The sequence below is a fragment of the Delphinus delphis genome, chromosome 20 (assembly GCF_949987515.2).
Source record: "Delphinus delphis chromosome 20, mDelDel1.2, whole genome shotgun sequence".
Classification (NCBI taxonomy): domain Eukaryota; kingdom Metazoa; phylum Chordata; class Mammalia; order Artiodactyla; family Delphinidae; genus Delphinus; species Delphinus delphis.
Genome location: NC_082702.1, coordinates 45319580 through 45343892, shown reverse-complemented (window position 1 = coordinate 45343892; position 24313 = coordinate 45319580). Strand labels below are relative to the sequence as shown.

Here is a 24313-nt window from a genome sequence, read left to right as displayed (position 1 = left end):
AGGCATGCCTGGATTTTAATTACAAACCTGGTAGGAACTGGCAGTCTGGCCTTGGTTCTATTCTCTGAGAATGAGCGGTATGAGAGAATGAAAGGAATCAAGAATTTGGGCCTGAACATTTGTAGCAAACTGGATGAACCCAGAGGTTATCATATTAAATGAAGTTAGGTCAGACAGAGAAAGACAAATATCATATGGTATCACTTATATGTGGGATCTAAAATATGATATAAATGAACTTATTTACAAAACAGAAACAAACTCACAGACATAAAAAACAAATTTATGGTTGCCAAAGGGGAAAGCGGGGGGAGAGATAAATTAGGAGTTTAGGATTAAAGGATACAAACTACTATATATTAAACAGATAAGTAACAAGGTCCTACTGTATAGCACAGGGAACTATATTCAGTATCTTGTAATAAACTATAATGGAAAAGAATATGAAATAGAATATACATAATTGAATCACTTTCCTGTGCACCAGAAACTAACACAACATTGTAAATTAACTATACTTCAATTAAAAAGAAAAGAATTTGGGCCTGAAGAACTAAAAGGATGAGGTAGTAGCCAATTGAGATGGCTATAGGTAGAGCAAGTTTAGGAGGAAAGATCAAGAGTTCCATATAGGATATGTTAAGGAGAGAGTTCTAGATTGGAAATATAAGTTTAGGACTCGCTGACATACAGTGAGGTATTTAAAAGCTGTGACCAAATAACATCACCAAGGAAGTGATAGCAGAGAGAGAAAAGTCTGTATGTCCACGGGTACGCCTCAGGGGTTAGCTGACCAATATTCCCTCCATGCTCCCTCTCCCCTGCACCTATGCTCAGTCAATCCACCACAGCAGAAGGTTTGGCGCTCCTCCATGAGAAGCCAGCAGTGCTGTAGGACAAAGAATTTCAGGCTTGGAGGTAAAAGATGGACTCGGGCTCGGATCTGCCACCCAAGTGTACTGTCTTAGGCAAATCACTTAATTTTGATGAGCCTCTGTTTCTTCACCTGTAAATTGGAGATAACATTATCTCCCTATAGAATATCTGTGAGTGTTAAATAAGTTGAATAAAAATACTTCGTAAGATGCTTTACACGCTACAAATTAGTATCATTTATCTCATAACCTCTGATAACTGAAGGAAGAAAATGCTGTGCTTCTGTTAGTGATTACATATAAAGTTTAGGATGGTATCTACCCATGTTTAAAATGCATAACCCTTTGTTTTTGTTTTTGCTTTTGTTTTGGTACGCGGGCCTCTCACTGTTGTGGCCACTCCTGCTGCGGAGCACAGGCTCAGGACGCACAGGCTCAGCGGCCACGGCTCACAGGCCCAGCCGCTCCGCAGCATGTGGGATCTTCCCGGACCGGGGCACGAACCTGTGTCCCCTGCATCGATCGGCAGGCGGACTCTCAACCACTGCACCACCAGGGAAGCCCCACATAACCCTTTTAAAGATATCTTTTATCCTTATCAACATTCAAAATGCACATACCCTTTGATGCAGCAATTCCAACTATCCTAGAGAATATAGCTGCACAAGCGTAAAGATAAATGTGTTAGGCACTAGTAATAATAATAAGATATTAGAAATTACATCAGTAATGGGTTGGGTAAATAAATCATGGTACATTCATACAGTGGAATACTAGTTGTTAAATGTAATGAGAAAATGTATGTGTACTGACATGAGAAGATGCCCATGCTATTTATGTAAAATAACAGCAAGCGAGTTGCAGACAATATGTACAGCATAATCCAACTTGTTTTACATGTGTATGTATTCATATTACACATTTTGATACACACATAGCAAAAGAGACTAGAAGGACATGGGCCGCACTGTTGAGAGCAGTCACAGGGTCACTGAGTGTGGCTGAGGAGTTCATGGCCCTCTGAGGAATGTGAATGGCAGACACTGGAAAGAATTACTTTCACTTTCTCCTTTTGATACTTTGGAATTCTTTGAAGTTTTATAACAAAGGAAAGCTATCTTAAAGACATACCACAAACCAATCCCTGTACCCTGAGGTCCTTAAGAGGGTGGGTGCATATTTCCAAGTCCAGAAGAATGTCTCTGTTGGGTTCCTGGTTATATTTCAATTCGGCAAGCCACAGCTTTCCTTCCCACCAAGGCATGGGGTAACATAGTGGAAGCAGTCCATTGAGGGGAAAACATAGGCCCCAAAGTAGGGCTACTTTGGGAAGGAAAAAGAAAATACAAATATATTCTGAAAACAGATGGTGTCTGGAAGAGAACATGTGTTTGGCAACAAGAAGGGAAAATCACAGGGGGAGGAGAGAAAAGCAGTAAAAGAGAAACAGCCAAAGGAGGTGGTAATTAAGTGTGAAGCTGAAGATTTCCAAGGGATTTTTCAGCTTTGGCAAAAGTCAGGCCTCTGGACAATTCTGCTGAAGTGTGTAGACATTGCTTTACATTTCTTTTATTTATTAAAAGTATTCCAAGAGAGCAGCAGCTCTGAATCATGATATCCTGAAACTAGTTTGTCACCAATGTTTCAAGTATTAAAATTTTCAAATAACGTACTTTTAGTCAAAGTTAAAGAGGCCCCAAAGTTAGCCCTCTCACTCAGTGGCATCCTAATATGCTTCCTGGGGTGGGAGACAAAGGGTGGAGTCACTGCTAATGTTGAGGGAGTTGTGTATAACCCACAGGCTACCTGTCTCACCATCTCCTACACTGTCCCTATTCTTCTCTGGGCTCTGGAAGTCCCCACGGGTCACTGGTGGGACAGGCAGGACAACCATACGTTGGGAGATTTGTGACAATCAAGAGTCATGCCACATCCCACCTCATTTATGGTATGAACTAAGGCACAAGCATCTGAAATGTCCAATAACAAAGAGATTAATTGATGAATTATTTTGCACTAAATTGCTTGCTATTGCAGCTGCTCAGAATGTCAAAGAGCACCTAGGAACTATGACCGTTCCAGCAGGGAACAGCTGTGGGGGCCAGAGGCCAGCTCCCCTATCAGTGAGGGAAGGAAGTCCTTATGTCTGTATTGACCCCTCCTGTCATACCAGTGACGGTTCACAGACAGGATTACAAAGGATAGGTTTTGCACTTGGTCCTAAACAATCTTTTAATGTCACAAAAAGCTGAGCCACAGACAAGAATACATTATGACGTCTCAAATTATCAGTTCTACCTTTGGGATAAGATGTATTCCATGCATCAAACTGAAGGTCAAGAGATGAGTCTTTTCCTCCAGACATGGTCAAACCTTTCTGGGTCTTATAAAATGGGGCTTGGAATACAAGTTCACTCTAGCAGGGAGCTTTTGGATTGCATGAACTCTAGACATTGGATGTCGAGGGCTGAGATTCCATACCAAGCTCAAGTTTAACCTCAAATTATATATATACATATATGTGTGTATATGTATGTATGTATGTACATACAGTATATGCCTATGTATGTTGCCCAGGGGCTCAGTTTTGGACAAATTAGGTTTGAGATGTCTATTAAACATCCAAACAGAGATGTCAAGTAGGTGATTGAGTATATGGTCCTAGAGTTAAGGAGAATGGTCTAGGCTGGAGACATATGTTTGGGCATTGTGGAAGGCAGAACAATGTCCTCCCAAGGATGTCCATGACCTCGTCTTCAGAATCTGTGAATATATTACCTTACATGGCAAAAAACTTTGCAGATGTGATTAAGGGTATGGCCCTTGAGGTCGGGAGATTATCCTGGATTATATGAGTGAGCCCAATCTTATCAGATGGGACCTTAAAATCAGAGAATTCTTCTCAGCTGTGGTGAGAGAGAGAGACGATGAAGGAAGAAAGTTCAGGGAGATATGACGTTGCTAAGGAATAAGACAAGCTAAGGAACGTAGGAGGCCTCTAGAAGCTGGAAAGGATGAAGAAACAAATTCTCCCTAGAGATTCCAGAAAGGAATACAGCCCTGCTGACAGGCTATTGTAGCCCAGTGAGACTGAGTCAAACTTCTAACCTAAAAAGCTATAAAATAATAAATTAGTGTTGTTTTAAGCCACTAAGTTTGTGGTAATTTGTTACAGCAGCAAGGGAAAACTAATGCCAGCACCATAAATATATAGATGGTATTTAAATCCATACAAATGGGATAAATAGAGACAGAAAAGATAAGAGGTCTTGGGACTGAGCTTTGGTAAATTTGAATATTAAGTCAGGGAAATGAGAAAGACCCAACCGGGATGACAGAAAAGGAGTGGACATGAGGTAGAACAAGAAAGTGGTATTCTAGAAGCCAAATGAAGAGTCTGCATCATCTGCTGCTGAAGGGTGAGGTAAAATGAGGGCAGAATTAGCAAACAAGACAGACAGAATAGGGAGAGCACACGTGCTCAGGCCAGTTGATACACAGAAGGAAAAGAGTGAACCCTGGTCCTCAGCACTCAAGCCACAACGATGGGAGAGACACAACAATGGTACCCACTCAGAATGCAGACGTTTTCATATACAGGGACTCTAGTCACCAGCAAACATGGCCCAGCTACAATCATGGGACATTTCCAAACAGATCATCACTCTTTCCCCATGGGGGAGAGTAGGTGTGAAAGTCAGTAGCAAGAGGAGGAGAAAGGAGCAAGAAGACTTTCAACTTTCCTTTACAGACCTACACTACGGTCTCTCCTTTTACCATATGATGTAGTTTGAGCCGTCCAAGGCCCTAACTTGTTAAACAGCATATACCTAAGTCCAAGAAAGTTAACATAATATCTCAAGAGCAGGAAATAGTTTTTTCTTAGGAAAAAACATGAGATCATCAATAAAAATACACAACCTTCCAAGACCTGACATTCCACGTCAGTCATAGCTTCAGACGACCTTTTATGTTTTGCCTTTCTTTACCTCAAAACTCATGTTAGGTAATCATCTACAAACGAACGACTGAAATCATGCATGGAGGACCTTGTAGCCTGAGACAAATATAGCCCATGTAACACTGCCTCACACTGACTTGTAATGATTTGCTTACGTGTTTATCTTCTCCACTAGACTTACAAGTCCTCAAAGAGGTGAGACTGTGCCCTTTCATCACTGAATAGTAAAAACAATAATCCATTAACTTCCCATTCGTTGAACTAGTAGTATGTGTCAGACACAATGCTAATTATTTTCAGGCATTTGATCTTCACACAAGCCTATAAGATGGGTATTACTTACTCCATTTCTCAGATAAGAAGCTTGAGATTCAGAGAGGTGAAGAAACTTACTTCATAGTCAAACTAAGTCAGAGAGTAGCAGAGCTGTCCAATGCCAAATTCTTGCTGAATAATGCTGCCTCCAAAGACGTTCACATCCTAATTCCTGGAACCCGTTATATGGAAAATACTACTTTTCAGATGTGATTAAATTAAGGGTTTTAAGGTGAGGAGATTATGCTGGACTATCCTGGGCTCAATGTTATCACAAGAATCCTTATAAGAGGGAGCAGGAGATATGTTGAATAGTAGGAGATGCGACAGCAGAAGCAGGAGTTGAAGTGATTTGAGGTAGGAGCCATGAACCAAGGAATGCAGGCAGCCTCTAGAAGCTGGAAAAGGCAAGGAAACAGACTTCCCCCTAGAGCCTCCAGAAGGACACAGACCTGCCAATACCTTGATTTTAGATTTCTGACCTTCAGAGCAGGAAGATAATAAATTTGTGTGGTTTAAGTCACTAAGTTTGTGGTAATCTGTTACAGTAGCAGTAGGCAACTGATACAGTGCTCTTTGCCTCTGTCCTTGTTTGTCCTTACATCCCCATGACCTAAGGGAGTCAATGGATGTTTGCTAGGCAAATACGAAGGAGGAAGAGATTTTCCTCTAAGGCTTCTCCCACCTGGCCCAACCTGAACTCCTGACCAGGAGAATATAGCCTTCCTCAAAGAGAGGCAGGCAGAAGCAGCCAAAGTATATCTGGGGTGATATTATGTGTTTTCCTAATTGCTAAGTCAAATGGATAAGCTAGTTGAAGCGTGAATCTCATTCTATGCCAGTCAGTGTGCCCTTGGAAGACATGACAAAATGCAACCTTAATTTACAGCTGTGAGCCACAGGGCTGAAGGAAGGTAGAAGGATGAGGGGAATTGGATATTTTTATGTTCTACTTCCTATAACAGTACATTAAACATCGCAATGATTCAGTTGAAATTATAAGCAGCATTAGTAAAAAGACGAACAGAAATCATACTTTATAATCTAATTTCATTATAAAAATTATTTCATAGCAAATTAGAGCAATGAATACACTTGTACATACAGCAAATGCATATAATTCTACCTTCCTCTTTCTCTGAGACCATTATGGTCCATTCTTTAAACAAGGAAGATGATATCTTCTCTATTAGTATCAATAAGGAGACAGTTTTTCAAATTAATAAATTCAATACACCCCATAGCTTAGCTCCTTAAGAAACAAAGAGCTGGAAGACTGAACACAGTTTAGATTTCACAAGTGGCTCATCGTGCCATGAAGGATTTTTTCCCCTTTCTGTATCCCAGTTTCTCGAGCCAGGTTAAAATCCTACACTTAGTAAAAACTTCAAAACAGCTTTTGATCTTTTAAGAACAAGTATTAACATAAGCAGAACTAAGCCAAAGCAAAAACTAAAAGCAATTGTTTAGAACTGAATCTCAAATTCACACACACTTGTATTCCATAATCTATTTGTAGTCGACATAGAAAGTGAAATAAATTATTGGGTAGATCTAAGGTAAAATCAGTCACTGCCCTCGGTCTAGACCTTCTGATTGGATTGGCAATTCCCATGGTGTTCCCAGCTTGCATAGTTTTGCAGCCAAGGTTCCCAGGGGTCCTCAGTGGCTTTGGAATCTGAATAAATCACACATACTAGGGGTCCATTAAGACCATCAGAAACTCAATTTATTTGTGATCTGAGACAAGATTTTATTACTTCTCAGATTAATAATTAAAAATGTTTTGCTTTTCTACATCAGGGGTATTAGTTTGATAGATGAGACAGGGAGATTATTAGATCTTCAGTGACTTCCAAAGATGTAAATTAAACCACAGCATCTCCTTATAGCCGCCTCCCCTGTATGCTGGAGATTCATTATTAACTTGTCACTCTTGCATGCTCATCAAAACAAACAGCACCATGATTAATCACACCTGTTTATTTAAGGGTACCTGTCATACCAACTTTTTGTGGACAGGATATTACAATCTCCTGATTTCTTGGCAGAACTATAGCTAAGGACTTTTAGAGGGGAGGAGAGAATCACTGTCCTCTCCTAATCATTCCCATAAATACATTTGAAAGAAAGGTGGCCTATATGCAACTGCATAATGTTCTTTTTATTTTCAATGAAGCTGCACTTCATTTGATTTCCCCTGCCTATTCACAGACATCACGCTGGCTAATTCTGTTCATCTGGACATCTTTCGAACACTTGAAGAGGTCCAGCACTAAATGCACATAAAACTCTAAAATTCTCTTTTCAGTTCTGTCACTCACAAGTCAATTGAACAAATACAATATTTAGTAGGTCCCTTCCATGTGGCAAGCAGCAAATGTGAATTTATTCATTCATTTCTTCATCCAATATTTATTTAATGTCTTTCATGTGCCAGTAATGGTACTAGGTATACCATTCACTGTTCAAAACAGTGAACAGTCCTTGGTCCCTCAGAGTTTATAACCTTGCTACCCACTTCCCAAGGCATTTGTCTCTCCAAATTATGAAAACAGGAGAGAATGGAGGGACAGTGAGAACCTGGATAAAGGGAAGAATAGCAGAGCGTATCCTTAAGGTAAGGTTGCACGAAATAGACACTGAATTGAACCAGGATTAATAAGACATCTGCAAGGTTCATTCCCTCCTCCTGGTCCAGTGTGGGTCTGCAGGACTGAACTACATTGAAACCGTGGCATTTCACTTCTTTTTCTTCGCCCTGTACCTGTCATATCACAGATTATCTGGTTTGCTAAATAATCACTGAAGCACAGGAAGTTTTCAAATGAAATTTTAGGCAGGGCTGCCTGACCTCTGATCTGCCACAAGAAAAGTTCACCTTTACCACTTTAAATTTTAGGATAATTGCCTTTTTTTTTTAAAGAAATAGATTCCTGATTATATTCTTATCTCTCTTTTTAAAAGTTTTTATTATGGAAACTGACAAAAAATACAATAAAGATGAGATAATAAAATAATTACCTATCACCTAGCTTCAGTAATTATCAATATTTTGTCATTCTCGTTTTTATCTATCACATTTCTCACCCTTCACCTTTATTTTTGTTTTTGAGCATTTTAAAATAAATTCCCACTATCATACCATTTCACTTCCAAATACATCAGAATTTATCTATAACAAATAAGATTTTTAAAAACCATAACTATAATATCATTGTAATACTTAACCAAATAACAATAATTTTTTAATATCTTCTCATACCTAAGCCCATGTTCAAATGACTCTGATTGTTGAAAAAAAATTGTTTTGGATTGAAACAGGATCCAAACAAAGTCTACACATTGGATTTGGTTGATGTCTTTCATTTACACCTTTTCTCCTCATGTCCTTTTGAATATTACCAAAATGACCTTCAATATTTGATTTTTATCCAAAATAAATCCATCCAAACTTAACATATGTTCCTAGTGAAACCTCATTATGTAATATTTTCAAGGACAGGCTGATCATACAATTTATCTTCCAAATGAAGAAACTCTTGAATGTAAGGGGGATGCTATTAATAATTAGACTGGTGTAAATCAGGACAAAGAGTCATCCTACCAGTAGAGATATTAGGGGGTAAAAAGAAGGATCGGGTTTTGGGTTTTGGGTTTTGGGTTTCTGCTTGGCTATTGAGAGCTGGAAAAGACCTTATAATAGAAAAAAAAAGTTGAACTAGTTAGTTAATGACTTTCCTGGATCCATCACAGAGCTGAAGTTGAAGAAATGCCAACTAGCCCCAAATATGAGAGACAAATGCCTACAGGGAGACATGAAATGCAAGCACTTGTTTACTTGGGGCACTTGAACACTGGTAAGAAGAATTCACCTAGAATTGTTAAGAAATTGGCGAAGGCTGGTGACAGAGTATGGAGCTCTAAAGGCTGCAGATAAAGGGGACTTCACACCACTCACCGGCCTCTCTGCAGACTCCAATGGATACTCACAAAAAATGATGGCAAGAGTCCTGAGAAAGCACTCCTCATGATACAGGCTTAGGGGAGTGGAAGAGCAGCTGCTGCAGGAAAGGCATGGAGCCCTGCCCAGATCCTTCTTCTCTATCTCCCCTATTAAAAAAAAAAAAATTACCAGTAATGTGGTGTGCAAAAAAAGCAAGAGAAAGAACCCACAATGCCAAGAGACAAAACAATCAACAGAACCAGACTCATACATGACACAGAAATTGGTGCTATCAGACAGGGAATTTAAAATAACTATGAAAAATATGTCAAAGGCTCCAGTGGAAAAATTAGACAACGCTCATTGTCAAATGAGGAATTTCAGCAGAGAGAGAGAAACTGTAAGAAAAAAAAAGAGAGGCTAGAAGAAAAAAAAAACACAGTAATAGAGATCAAGACTGTTATTGAGAAGCTCATTAGTAGACTTAACAAAGCTAAGGGAAGAATCAGTGAACTTGCTAAACATACAAACTGAAGAAGGAAAAACATATTTAAAAATAAAAACAGAATATAGCATCCAGGAACTGTAAGACAACAACAAATGATCTAATAGATGTTCAATTAGAATTCCAGAAGAAAAAAAGGAGACTGTGATAAAATAAATAGTTGAAGGGATAATGGCTAAGAATTTCCAAAATTAATGGCATATATCAAACCACAGATCTAAACCACCAACCAAGAAAAATACCCAAGCAAGATGGAGACATATCAAATTCAACCTCTGAAAACACAGAACAAAGAGAAAATCTTGAAGGCAAAGGGGAAAAAAAGACACATTACTAAAGAGAAATAATGTAACAATTATAACAGCCATCTTGTTAGAAACCATGCACCTAAAAGACAACAGTGTGACATTTTTAAAGGACTGGACAAGGGTGACATCATCAAGATGGTGGAGTAGGAGACCCACACACACACACAATGAATAACAATTAGACACCTATCCATGAATGAAATTAGCTCTGGGAGAGCTCAGGAGTCCACTTAAGAAGCTTCAGCAACACAATGGAGACAAAAAACTGAAAATAACCACAAAAAAAGGGTAGGAAGAATAGTTTCATTTTGTCTGTATCATCCCACCCCCCAGGCTGGCACTGCTCAGTGCTAAGAGGAAACTCCTCAGCCTGAAGTTTCCCTTGTCAGTGAAAGGAAAGTGGGGTGAGCAACCAGCTTCCCCAGCCTTTCAGAGCACTGCACAAAGAACCCAATTCACTTTCACCCTGCCCAGAGACCAGCAAGGCTGAGATACCTAGAGATGGCTAGGAACAGAGAAGGGCAGGAGCTACCAGTATCAGTCTTGAAGCATGAACAAATGTGGTTCCCAGTAGCCGGCTCTGCAGAGGACCACAGAAGTCTTCACTGCTGAGGACCACAATGGCCCTTGCGGACACTCGTAGACCGCCTCTCCAGCTTTTATCACTGAAGATCTCATTGCAGATCCCAGCAGACTGCTCGCAGAGGACCCTAACAGCTTTTGCTGCTGAGGAAACCAACAGTAAGCACACTCACTGCAGGCCCCTGAAGATTTTGCTGCTGAGATTTTCACCTCACAGGTTTTCATGTTCAAAGACACCATCTGCACAAGTCCCTCCCCACCAAAGCCCAGGATCCACACTGGCTACCAGTAAGTCTCTGCAGCCTAGGTCCCCAAAACTGATCCCCATTGCTGTGCACGCACCCATTGCTGTGCATGCACCCATGGCCAGTTACTGCAGCCACAAGAGTACACAGAGACAGCCAAGGTCCCCTCAGCAGCTTGTGGACCCAGAGATGGCCCTGATTCCTGTCACTGGCCTGTACTGCTACATGGGCCTGACGCAAGCCCCTGCAAGTGTGTGCCTGCAAGCTGCCTGCCCCAGCTCCTATCACTAGCCTCCACTGCCTTGCACTCACCTAAGGCTTGCCCCTTTAGTCAAACGAGTACATACCAACAGCCAGGGTCTCCACAGCTGTTCGTGCAGCCACAGCAGTTGGTCCTGGCCCCTGCTGCTGGCTCTGGCCTTTGCCACTGCATAGGTGTCTGCAGCCAGCCCCTGCCACCATGCAGGCACCTGCAGCTGCCCCCGCAACCAAGTATGTGTATACCCTGACTCCAACCACCACTACCACATGCCCTGGTCCCTAGCCACTAGACCTAGAGGCACCACTGAGGACCAGGAGCCCTTGCAGCCACTGTAGACCCCTGCAGCTCTTTCCAAGGATCATGCAATTGTCAATGTCGTGGAACCCAGCCGCCTGAGCTAACAAGACACCATGTACTCCTGGACCCAGAACCACAACACACCCTCACACTTGGTGCCCCACACCACTAGACTTAGAATGACAAAATGCTCCAGCATGCCACCATCCAAAGGTGAAGGTCTTTCCTTACCAAAGTCAGTCCATAAAGTTTGGAAGAGGTGACTGATCCTTCAAATGTGCAAATGCATACACAAGGCTACAGGGATTATGGAGAATCAGGGAAACATGACACCACCAAAGAAACACAGTAAACTTCCAGTAATTGACCCCAAAGAAATAGAGATCCACAGATTACCCAAAAAAGAATTCAAAATAATTGTTCTAAAGATGGTCAGACTGCTACAAGAGACTATGGATACACATCTTAATGAAATTGGGAAAATAATATAAGAGCAAGATGAGAATTTCAACACAGAGACAGAAAATATAAATAAAAACCAAACAGAAACTTTAGAGGTGAAGAATTCAACAACTGCACTGAAGAATTCAATAAAGAGCTTCAACAGCAGACTCGATCAAGTGGAAGAAAAAAATAATCAGTGAGCTTGAAGACAGATTATTTTAAACGATCCAGTCAGAAGGGTAGAAAGAAAAAATAATGAAAGGGAATGAAGAAACCCTAAGGGACTTAAGGGCACCAAAATCACCATCATCATCATTATCTATGCATTATGGAAGTCCCAGATTGAAAAGAGAGGGAGATAGGGGCAAAAAGCTTATTTAAAGAAATAATGAATAAAAATTTCCCATATCTGGGGAGAGATTTAGACATCAAGATCATGAAGCTCAGAGGTCCCCAAACAAATTCAACCCAAAGAGATCTTCTCCAAAACACATTATAACAAAACTGCAAAAAATAAAAATAAAAAAAGAGCAAATCTTGTAAGTAGCAAGAGAAGGAAGCTTGGCACTTACAAGAGAACTCCCACAAGACTATCACTGAATATCTCAGCAGAAACCTTGCAGTCCAAGAGAGAATGTGATGTGATTATATATTCAAACTTCCAAAAGAAAAAAAAAACAAAAACCTGCCAACCAAGAAAACTTTACCAGACTAAGCTGTCCCTCAGAAAAGAATGAGAGATATTTACACACTCAACAAAAGAGCACCTAAATATATAAAGCAAATATTAACAAACATAAAGGGAGAAATAGATAGCAATACAAGAATAATAGGGGACTCTAATACTCCGTTTTCATTAATGGATAGATCATTCAGACAGAAAATCAAAAGGAAACACTGACCTTTAATAACACGTTATACTAGAAGGACTTATCAAATGTATCTGAACATTCCATGCAAAAACAACAGAATACACATTCTTCTCGAGTGCACATAGAACATTCTCCAGGATAGATTATATGTTAGCCACAAAACAAGTATTAATAAATTTAAGAAGACAGAAATCATATCAAGCAACTTCTCCAACCACAATGGTATGCAACTAGAAATCAATTATAAGAAGAAAACTAGAAAATTCACAAATATGGAGAGATTAAACAACATGCTACTGAACAACCAGTGAGTTAAAAAAGAAATTAAACGAGGAATCAAAATATACCTTAAGGCAAATAAAAATGGAAATGCAACATACAAAAACATGGGATGCCACAAAAGCAGTTCTAAGAGGGAAGTTCATAGTAATAAATGCCTACCTCAAGAAATAAGAAAATCTCAAATAAATAATCTAACTTTATACCTCAAGCATCTAGAAAAAGAGGAAGAAATGAAGCCCAAAGTTAGTAGAAGGAAGGGAATAACAAAGATCAGAGTGTAAATAAATGAAATAGAGACTAAAAACACAATAGAAAAGATTAATGAAATCAAGAGCTGGTTTTTGAAAAGATAAAATTGATAAACCTTTAGCTAGACTCATCAAGATAAAAAAAGAGAGGACTCAAATAAATAAAATCAGAAATAAAAGAGGAGACGTTATAACTGATATCACAGAAATACAAAGGATTATAAGAGACTACTATAAACAATTGTACACCAACAAATTAAACAATGTAGAAAAAATAGGTAAATTCCTAAAAACACTACCAAGACTGAATCACAAAAATAGAAAATCTGAACAGACAGATTACTAGTGAGGAGATTGAATGAGTAATCAAAAACATTCTAATAAACAAAAGTCCAGGAGCAAACGGCTTCACTAGTGATTTTTACCAAACACTTAAAGAAGAAATAATACCAGTCCTCAAACTCTTCCAAAAAAATAGAATAGAAACACTTCCAAACTCATTTTATGAGGCCAACATTACCCTGATACCAAACCAGACAAGGATGCCACAAGAAAAGAAAATTATAGGCCAATATCCCTGATAATCATAGATGCAAAAACCTCAATAAACCAAATTCAGTAATACATTAAAAGTGATCATACACCATGATCAAGTAGGATTTATTCCAGGGATGCAAAGATCCCTGCAAATCAACATCTGCAAATCAATCAATGTGATACACCACACTCACAAAATGGATAAAAAATCTTATGATATCTCAATAGATGATCACAAAACCACAGGGAGAGATCACCTCCCACCTATCAGAATGGCTGTTATCAAAAGGACAACAAAAAACAAGTGTTGGAAAGGATGTGGAGATAAGGGAACCCTTGTGCACTGTTGGTGAGATTGTAAATTGGTGCAGCCACTATGGAAAACACTACGGAGTTTCCTCAAAAAATTAAAAATAGAACTGCCATATGATCCAGCAATTTCCCTTCAGGGTATATACCCGAAGAAAACAGAAACACTATTTCAAAAAGATATATGTATTCACTCCAGTGTTCATTGCAGCATTATTTAGAATAGCCAAGATATGGAAGCAAGCTAAGTGTACATCAACAGATGAATGGATAAAGAATATGTGGTATATATATACAATGGAATATTACTAAGCCATAAAAAAAACCTTGCCATTTGAGACAACACGGATGGATCTAGAGGGTATTAAATAAGCTAAGTAAAGTAAGTAAGTCAGAGAAAAACAAATACCTCATGATCTCAGTTCTATGTGGAATCTAAAATAACAAAACAAACAAAACAAAATGAAAACAGACTCATAGATAAAGAGAACAAACAGGTGGCTGCCAGAAATAGAAGTGAGGGTGAAATAGGTATAGGGGATTAAAAAGTATAAACCTCGGGCTTCCCTGGTGGCGCAGTGATTGGGAGTCTGCCTGCCAATGCAGGGGACGCGGGTTCGTGCCCTGGTCCAGGAGGATCCTACGTGCCGCGGAGCGGCTGGGCCCGTGAGCCATGGCCACTGAGCCTGTGCGTCTGAAGCCTGTGCTCCGCGACGGGAGAGGCCACAGCAATGAGAGGCCCACATACCGCAAAAAAACAAAAAAAGTATAAACCTCCAGTTATATAATAAATAAGTCATAAGGATGTAATATACAGCATAAGGAATATGGTCAATAATATTGTGATAACTTTGCATATGGACAGTTACAAGACTAGACTCATTGTGGTGATCATTTCATAGTGTATGCAAATGTAAAGTCATTACGTAATACAACTGAAACTAACATATTATACATTAAATATATTTCAATTTAAAAAAAAGAAAAAAAGAAAATGCAGTATGCATTATGCGATATTATTCACCCATAAAAAAGGAAGGAAATCCTACCATTTGTGACAACATGGATGGACCTTGAGAGCATTGTGCTAATTGAAATAAGTCAGACAGAGAAAGACAGATACCGTATGATCTTACTTACATGTAGAATATAAAAAATTAAAATTTAAAAAGTGAGATCATGGATACAGAGAATAGGTTGGTGGTTGGCAGAGGTGGAGGTTAATACATATACAGTTGACCCTTGAACAAGTCAGGGATTAGGGGCACCAATGCTCGATGCAGTCAAATATTCAAGTATAACTTTATATTCAGCCTTCCTTATACACACTTCCACATCCATGGATTCAACCAACTACGGACAGTATAGTGTATGTATATAATACACATTTAGTGAAAGAAATCCACATGTAAGTGAACCTGCACAGTTCAAACCCCTGTTGGTCAAGAGTCAACTGTCTGTAGTTAAAAATACTCTACTGTATACTTGAAAGTTGCTAGGAGAGTAGATCTTCAAAGTTCTCATCGTAAGAAATAGAAAATTTGTAACTTATGTATGTTGATGAATGTTAACCAGTCTTATTGTGGTGATCATTTTGCAATATATACATATACTGAACCATTATGTTGTACACCTGAAACAAATACAATGTTATATGCCAATTTTAAAAAATAAAGCAGAAATTGATGAGTTAGAAACAGAAAAAACAAAAAGTAAACCAAAAAAGCTGGTTCTTTGAAAATTAATCAACAAAATAGAAATAGTTAACCTGATTTTGAAAAGAAAGTACAAACACACAAAAGAAACTAACTCAAAACAGGAAATTTTTTTAAATCATGAGACTACCCTGTACAATTTTATGGAAAAAAAAATTTTAATAAAATTTAGATGAAGTAAGTAACACTCTAAGTAAATATACTAAAACTGACACGAATAGAAACAAAAGCTCTAAACAAATGAATTTTGTAAAAAGAAATAAAGGAAATCATAAATGAGTTCCCCTGCCAAAAATACACCAGGCTCAGCTTGTTTCACAAAGCAGTCTACCAAAGCTTAAAGATCAGATGATGCAAATGCGATTTACACTCCTTCAGTGCACAGGGGAAAAAAAGAAAACATCCAAATTATTTTTATAAAGCAAATATAAAATTGATTCCAAAACCAGATAAATACTGCTCAATAAAACTACAGACCAATTTCACTTATAAATATTAATGCAAATATTGTAACTACTATTAGCAAACAGAATCCAATAATCCATCAAGATCAAGCAGTGCTTATTTCAGAAATGTTAAGAGGAGTTCAATATTGGGAAATCCACTAATACAACTAATCATATTAATAGAGCTAAAGAGAAAAATATGCTTATCTTCACAGATTTAAAAAAATGGAAAATTGAACACTCATTTATGTTTTTAAAAGCCTCAAAAATAGGAACACCTCATTAATATAAATAAAAATAATGAAATAAACTTTTAAAAACTCAGCAGCTGATATAATGGGGAAACACCAGAGCCCCAGTTCTCAAAGTGTGGTATGTGGACCCAACCAAGACATTATTTCCCCTTTTCACTATGTTACTAGTGAATGTTATGCAAAAGCAGTGGGCAAAATTGCTGGTGTCTTAGCACAAATCATGGTAGTGGCAACAAACTATACTAGTAGTCATTCTTCATCACACATATCATAGTGGCGGGAGGGGAAGCCATTTTTACCTATGAATATCTTTGATGAAGTAAACACGAGGAATTTTATTGTCTCAATGCTTGAGTATGTCTTTAATATTCTAGGTGAAGAAATGGGAACTACACATGAAGCACTTCTGCTGCATATCCAAGTAGGATGGCTGTCTCCAGGAAGCATTTGTGGACTGAGTTGTAAACCGAAATGGTGCATTTTTCATGGAACACCATTTTCATTTTAAAGAACAACCAGCAGACAAACTATAGTTATTCAGACTTGAGAATTTTTGACAGATATTTTCTCAAAAATTGATAAAGTGAGCTGTCACTTCAAGGAAAACAACTGACAATATTTGCTGCCATGATAAAATTCAAGCACTCAAGTGAAAATCAGAATTTTAGAAAAATTTTGTCCACCACTGTGAGCGTGACAGCTTCTCAGTACTTAGATTTCTCTGATGAGATTAGTGGGGATGTTTAAAAATGTGATTTATTTTTGATACCATATAATCAAATGTGTCAACATTTGCAAGATGTACAAAATTCAATGAACTGATATTTTCCAAATGACAAATTCATGGTGTTACAAAACCACATGTGGGTAAGTGACCCTCTCAAAGTGCAAGACAGACCAGTGGATGTTAGTGTAACAGAGTATAAAATGTTATTAATATAGTTTAAGATTCTTCATTGCAACCAACTTTTAAGAAACTATTACCTGTCACATTCTAGAGTAGCATCAAAGAATATCCATAATTACATAAAGAGGTTGTTAAATACGCCTCCATTTCTCAATCACATAGTCATGTGAGGCCAGATTTTAAGTACTTCAATCAAAACTGTGTCACAACAGACTGAATGTAAGAACAGATATGAGATTCTAGCCATCTTCTATTATAAAGACAAAAAAAAAGATTTGCAAAAATGTAAACAATGCCATGCTTCTCACTAAATTTTGTTTTTAAAGTTATTTTTCATAAAAATATTTATATTGACATATAATGGTTTTATCATTATTTTTGAATTAACCAACAAAATTTTTCTCAGTTTTAATTTCTGATATGGAAAATATCAACAGATAAACTCCCATAAACTAAAGTTCTTTGGATTCCTCAATAATTTCTAAGAGCATAAAGGGGTCTTGACACCAAAAATCTTGAGAACCACAGCACTGCAGACATTCCCACTAAGGTCAGGATGACATCAGGTCTAGGCAGAAAATATAAAAGATGAAACTGGCACATGCTGTGCCAGAAAGTATCAAAGACTGTTTGAATTATGTAAAAAATGACATAGTATCAACTTGAAGGAGTCTCTCTCCCACACACCCATGTCAAATAGGATAATTCAAGCATCAAGTGAGAACAATAATTGTAATGGATTAAGATACATCAAATAGGGCTTCCCTGGTGGCGCAGTGGTTGAGAGTCCGCCTGCCAATGCAGGAGACACGGGTTCGTGCCCCGGTCCGGGAGGATCCCACATGCCGCGGAGCAGCTGGGCCCGTGAGCCATGGCCACTGAGCCTGCGCGCCCAGAGCCTGTGCTCCGCAACGGGAGGGGCCACAACAGTGAGAGACCCGCATACCGCAAAAAAAAAAAAAAAAAAAAAAAAAAAAACACACATCAAATATATAACCACCCATGAGGTCCTAGAGATAGTTTAAAAAAACAACTGCAAAAAAAAATTTTGTCACCCCTGGAGGTTGCTAAGACACCAACTTACTTATCTGAAAACTGATAAAGTGTTTTTTAAAATTAAGCATTTATAAGACCAGAAACCATAAAACTCCTATAAGAAAATATAGGCAGAACACTCTTTGATATAAACTGTAGCAATATATATTTTTTGATCTGTCTCCTACTGCAAAGGAAACAGAAGCAAACAAATGGGACCTAATTAAACTTAAAAGCTTTTACACAGCAAAGGAAACCATCAACAAAATAAAAAACAACCTACTGAATGGGAGAAGGTATTTGCAAATGATATGACCAATAAGGGATTAATATCTGAAATATGTAACTCGATACCAAAAAAAACCCAACCAACCTAATTTTAAAATGGGCAGAAGATCTGAACAGGCATTTTTCCAAAGACACACAGATGGCCAACAGGCACATGGAAAGATGCCCAACATGGCTAATCATCAGAGAAACGCAAATCAAAACCACAACGAGATCTCAGGTACCTCACATCTGTCAGAATGGCTATCATCAAAACAACCACATGTAACAAATGTTGGCAAGGACGTGGAGAAAAGGGAACCATTGTACGTTGTTGGTGGGAATGTAAATTGGTGTAGCCACTATGAAAAACAGTATGGAGGGTTCTCAAAAACTAAATATAGAACTATCATGTGATCCATCAATTCCACTCCTAGGTATTTATCTAAAGAAAACAAAAACACTAATTTAAAAATATGCATGCACCCCAAAGTCCACAGCAGCATTATTTACAATAGCCAAGAATATGGAAGCAACCTAAGTGCCCATCAATATGAGTGGGTAAAGAAGATGTGGTATACATATACAATGGAATACTACTCGGCCATAAAAAAGATTGAAATTTTGCCATTTGCAGCAACATGGATGAACCTAGAGAATATTATGCTTAGTGAAATAAGTCAGGCAGAGAAAGACAAATACCGAATGTTATCATTTATATGTGGACTCTAAAATTAAACTAGTGAATATAATAAAAAAGAAACTGAGTGACAGATATAGAGAACAAACTAGTGGTTACCAGTGGGGAAAGGAAAGAGGGGAGGGGGAAATAGGGGTAGGGGATTAAGAGATACAGACTACTATGTATAAAATAAATAAGCTACAAGGATATACTGTACAGCACAGGGAATATAGCCAATATTTTATAATAACTATAAATGGAGTATAAACTATAAAAATTTTGAATCACTATGTTGTATACCTGAAACTAATACAATATTGCAAATCAACTATACCTCAATAAAAAAAATTAATTTTTTAAAAATTAAGCATTTCTCCAGCTTTTTCTGAACAAAATGCTTCAGGAAGAAATAGTTGATGACCTCAAGAACATATTATAAAGTCCAATTAGTACAGAAGAAATGTAGTCAGAAAACCACTAATTTGCAACCCCTAATAGAGCTAAAAATCAATACTCAATAGAAGCCAATGCTATTAAGTGAAAGGTTGATAGAAAACTTAGTAGTGTAAAAATAAAATTGATATCTGAATCTCTGACTAACGCTAATGTCACTGAGAGGGGGCAACCAGCCATTTTGTGCTTTGTGGCATGATAGAAAAGGAAGTACACAACACCACTTATGAAGTATCCTTGCCAAAAGCAATCAATTCTCTAGATCTAACTACCATTTTATAGACAATGTGTGGCATATATACAAGTTAAAAGATAAAATAATCAGCCAAACACAGAATGTGGAAAACTACAGGACAGTTAAATTAGCATGTTAAAGAAAATGTTGGGAGAGGGACTCAATAGATGGAGAGACTTTGGAGACATATTAAGTAAATGCAATGTGTGAGCCTTATTTGGATCCTTATTTGAGTCAACTGTAAAAAGCCATTTTTGAGACAATCTGGAAAAATTAAACACAGACTAAGTATTGGATGATATTTTGTTAGGTGTGATATCTGTTAGAGATATTTCATGAATTTGCTTCAAAATACTCCAAAAAAAAAGTAGAGGATAAAATTAGTTCAGAAAAATGTGGATAGTTATGGTAACTGGGTGAGGGTATGGGGGGCTGTTATCTAATTTTAATGTTGTATATGTTTGAAAGTTTTCTATAATAAAAACACAAAATCAAATAGTATTCTATAAACACCTATATTGACAATATTAGATACAAAATAAGTATATGTCATAGTGCCTTGCCCTTGAGTTTATAATTCTGGCAAGAAAAAGAGAGAATGGGGGAAAAAAAGAAAGAACAATGTAAGTAATGTTCAAATGGAATATAATCTTTAAAAATTCTCAACTATGTTGTACACCTGAAACTTATATAATATTGTGCATCAACTATACCTCAATAAAATATATATATATATATAATACTGCAAATAAAATGTTCCAGAGAGCAGAAAAATCAATCAAAAATTTTCAAATTGAATGACCCAAGCAGTAAGTGAAATAAAAACAGCTCCAGGACGAGATTAACATTACTTGAGTTACAGGATAGTTGCAGGAATGATGTTTACTCTAACAACAAAAAAAAAAGAAATTCATTAGGATATCTGTGCTTGTTTTGAATTTTCTCAGCTAGTCTAGTATAAAAACTAAATTTTCAGTCCTGGAGTTCACTGGAAACAGAATAGAACTCCCAAAAGTCTAGACAGTAAAAGCCCATCTGTCTTGCCCAGTAAATTAATTTGGTGTTGATGCACACAATCTTAAATCCTAAACCCTTAAAGAGAAAAAAGATGTAGATATACATGTAAACAAAATAGGTTTATCCACAAAGATATGTAAACTTTTCAAAATAAAAGTATCTTTTTAGCATAGTGTACATAGAGAAAAAGAACAATCTCTACAAATGTGTTCCTTAACTATATCATAACAAATTTAAGCCACAAATCAACAATGTGGCTGCAATATTAAATATTATTAAATCCCTGGTAACAGGCTAAACTGATGCTCCTGCACTTGGTATAAATGAACATAGAATGATTACACCTAGTTAATCTATTAAGACACTCTGTAAAAACACAACGGTCAAGATCTTGAGTAAATTAGAAAAACACTATTATGGGTACAATTTGTAAATGAGTACGCAACCTATATATGAACATAAGCAGATTACACTTTTAAATAAAATTTTCAATTGAGTGAAATTAAATGCAAACCTATGCTCAGTGACAGATAATTTCTAAATATTTTCACTAGTAAAGAACAGTTGGCATCTTCCATATCTGTGGCTATAAAGCAGCTTCACCTCTTCCCAAAACATTCCAGTATAAACTTGTACTTATCCAAAGATAAATTACCTTCATTTTCTGTATTGACCAAAACTAAGAAAAAACAAATAACAGAATGGGGGGGAGGGCAGGGGAATCCCTTCTTATTCAAAAATTTTATATAAACTATTTTATATAAACTAAAGAATGCACTGATTGGAAGCACAAAATAAAAAATAACTTATTACAAATTTATTGAGGATTATTGTTTTAATTACATGCCCTAAAACATACCAACATATTATAAGTGACTATATGTAGCATCAAGTTTTTAGTTTTTTGCTACTTGGCCATTAGGCCAACAGGAAAAACATTTACCATCCAAATAGAAATTTATTAGGAAATATTGGGATTTTTGTTTTATAGTTAGTTCTACTAAGATCATCCAGAAATAAGTTTTAATCTAACTTAAAAAAAAAAAAAAAGGTGGGGAGGCCTATTATCAAATAATTGAGTCTCTCTTTTCAATAGTAACTATGTTGTAAACAAATTTTCAGCCAGGCCTTGGCTATCTGTACCATCTAAGTATAATAATTTTTCATCATTTTAATAAAGGATAATATCTATATTAAGTCTAAGTATTGTTCAAATTGTATTAAACAGATTACAAAGGAAATTTAAGACGTAATTGTACCAGTGTAATTAGTAAATGTTTTTATTTTTTTAGAACATAAAAATTAACAGAAAACCTCTCATGCTTTGGTTAAAATCTTTGTAAGGAGGTACTGGTTTTATAAAAAGTAATAATCATTTACTGCTTGAGACAATTTTAAAAACTGAAACAAAACTAAAAATCTCCTTTTTCGTACTTTCACCTTCAAAAGCAAAAATACACTAAACGAAATATGTTGCCCTGTTTAAAAAAATCAATGAAAAGTATTAAATATTTAAACATGGAAAATAAGATTTTGATTGGGTTTATAATCAATATTTTCATTTCTAAAAATGTGAGGTATTAACTGATTTCATATACCCATACCACATATAACAGTACCGTAACTAACATTAAAACTATTCAATTAATGATCTCATCTGGAAATAAAAGATAAGGTTTAAATATTTAAAAGACCCAGTATTCTCATCAAAGATAAGTAAAATAACAAAAGCATAATAAACATGCTTTTTCCAACTATCCTAATATCTTGCTTCTTTCATTACACTCCAAGATTTTTGGAGTAGAAAAAAATTTTTAATGCAAATCTTTTTAAACAAAATAATTAAAGATAGAGAAAGTCCACAAATTTGGATTTTAAATTTATTCAGAAAAGATACTTTTAACACATTTAAATATTTATGTGACATTAGGATAATATATAAAAGCCCTCACTAAAATACAAAACTGACTTTTCTCTTAGGGAGAACAAAAATCAATATTGAAGAAAGTAAATGTGTAAGACCTCTTTCTCTAAGTTTGTTAGGAAACACATTTGTGATGTTTAAATTTTCTGGCTGTTAAAAATTCCTTTCATAAAGCATCACAATTGGGACTTCCCCGGTGGTGCAGTGGTTAAGAATCCGCCTGCCAATGCAGGGGACATGGGTTTGATCCCTGGTCCGGGAAGATCACACATGCGGAGCAACTAAGGCCGCATGCCACAACTTCTGAGCTGGCGCTCTAGAGCCCGTGAGCCTCAACTACTGAGCCTGCATGCCATAACTACTGAAGCCCACGCACCTAGAGCCTGTGCTCCGCAACAAGAGAAGCCACCGCAATGAGAAGCCCGCACAACGCAACAAAGAGTAGCTCCCCCCCCCGCCGCCACAACTAGAGAAAGCCCGCACGAAGAAACGAAGACCCAACGCAGCCATAAATAAATAAATAAATAAACAGCATCACAATTAAGTTCAAAATCTCAAAATCTACTAAAAAGAATTTTTTTAAGAACAGTAACTAACTTGATAAACTATACAAATCATCTCTCATCTTATGGTCCTCCTCTATTTTTTAATTCATTTTTCAGACAGCATTTTTCCTTCCCTTTTTCTTAAAGAGAAATTCTTATAAATCATTGGTACCCGTCAGCTACATCCGGTTCAATATGAACTTTCCTCCAGTTGTATCTCACCTCTAGAGCAAATTTGAATCCAATAAACCAGATGAACAGCAACTGATCCCAAACACTGGATTAAAAACCAAAATACACTATAACATACACCAGGTATGTTACATATTCCAACACAGGTTAATGTTAAAAACAACTAAGCATTCAATACTTATTTGAGGGGCTTAAAAGAAAGTGTTAGTACCAGAACCTGGACCTAGGCTTTCAACTTCATTCTAATCAAATAGTTAAAACAAGTAAAAACAAACTGAGTCATTGTACTGGACCAAATCAACCAAGGTATAAAGACTATTTAAGCGCAAAATGGTTTCCCCAGAGTGGTTTTTGATTCTCTCTTGGTAACCAATTTTTCTATCAGACTTCTACCATTATACAACTATAAAAGCTTCCATAAAGTCACAAGAAGAAAATCACATTTCTTTCAGAAATCTACCTCTAGTACTCCACACCCTCCCTGACAAGAAGTACATCTACCCTCTTCCTCCCTCCCTTAAGTATTCAATTTCTTTCCTGAAGCAGAGCTTCCATAAATATTGCAATATTAAGGACTAAATTTTAATGAATACAAATCAGAGGAAATGAAGGAACATTAACTCCCATTCAAACCTTCCTTTAAAAAAAATGTG

The 24313-nt window shown here is 37.0% G+C and overlaps 1 protein-coding gene across 1 annotated transcript in view; it reads right to left on the bottom strand.

Annotated features, from left to right (window-relative positions):
* The window catches only part of HYDIN (HYDIN axonemal central pair apparatus protein), a 432285-nt gene that overhangs the window by 400620 nt on the left and 7352 nt on the right, over positions 1 to 24313 (bottom strand). Inside the window, exon 2 of the mRNA XM_060000506.1 lies at positions 9145 to 9264. The gene's annotated coding sequence lies outside the window, so the exon portion shown is untranslated. The remainder of the gene's footprint in view (positions 1 to 9144; positions 9265 to 24313) is intronic.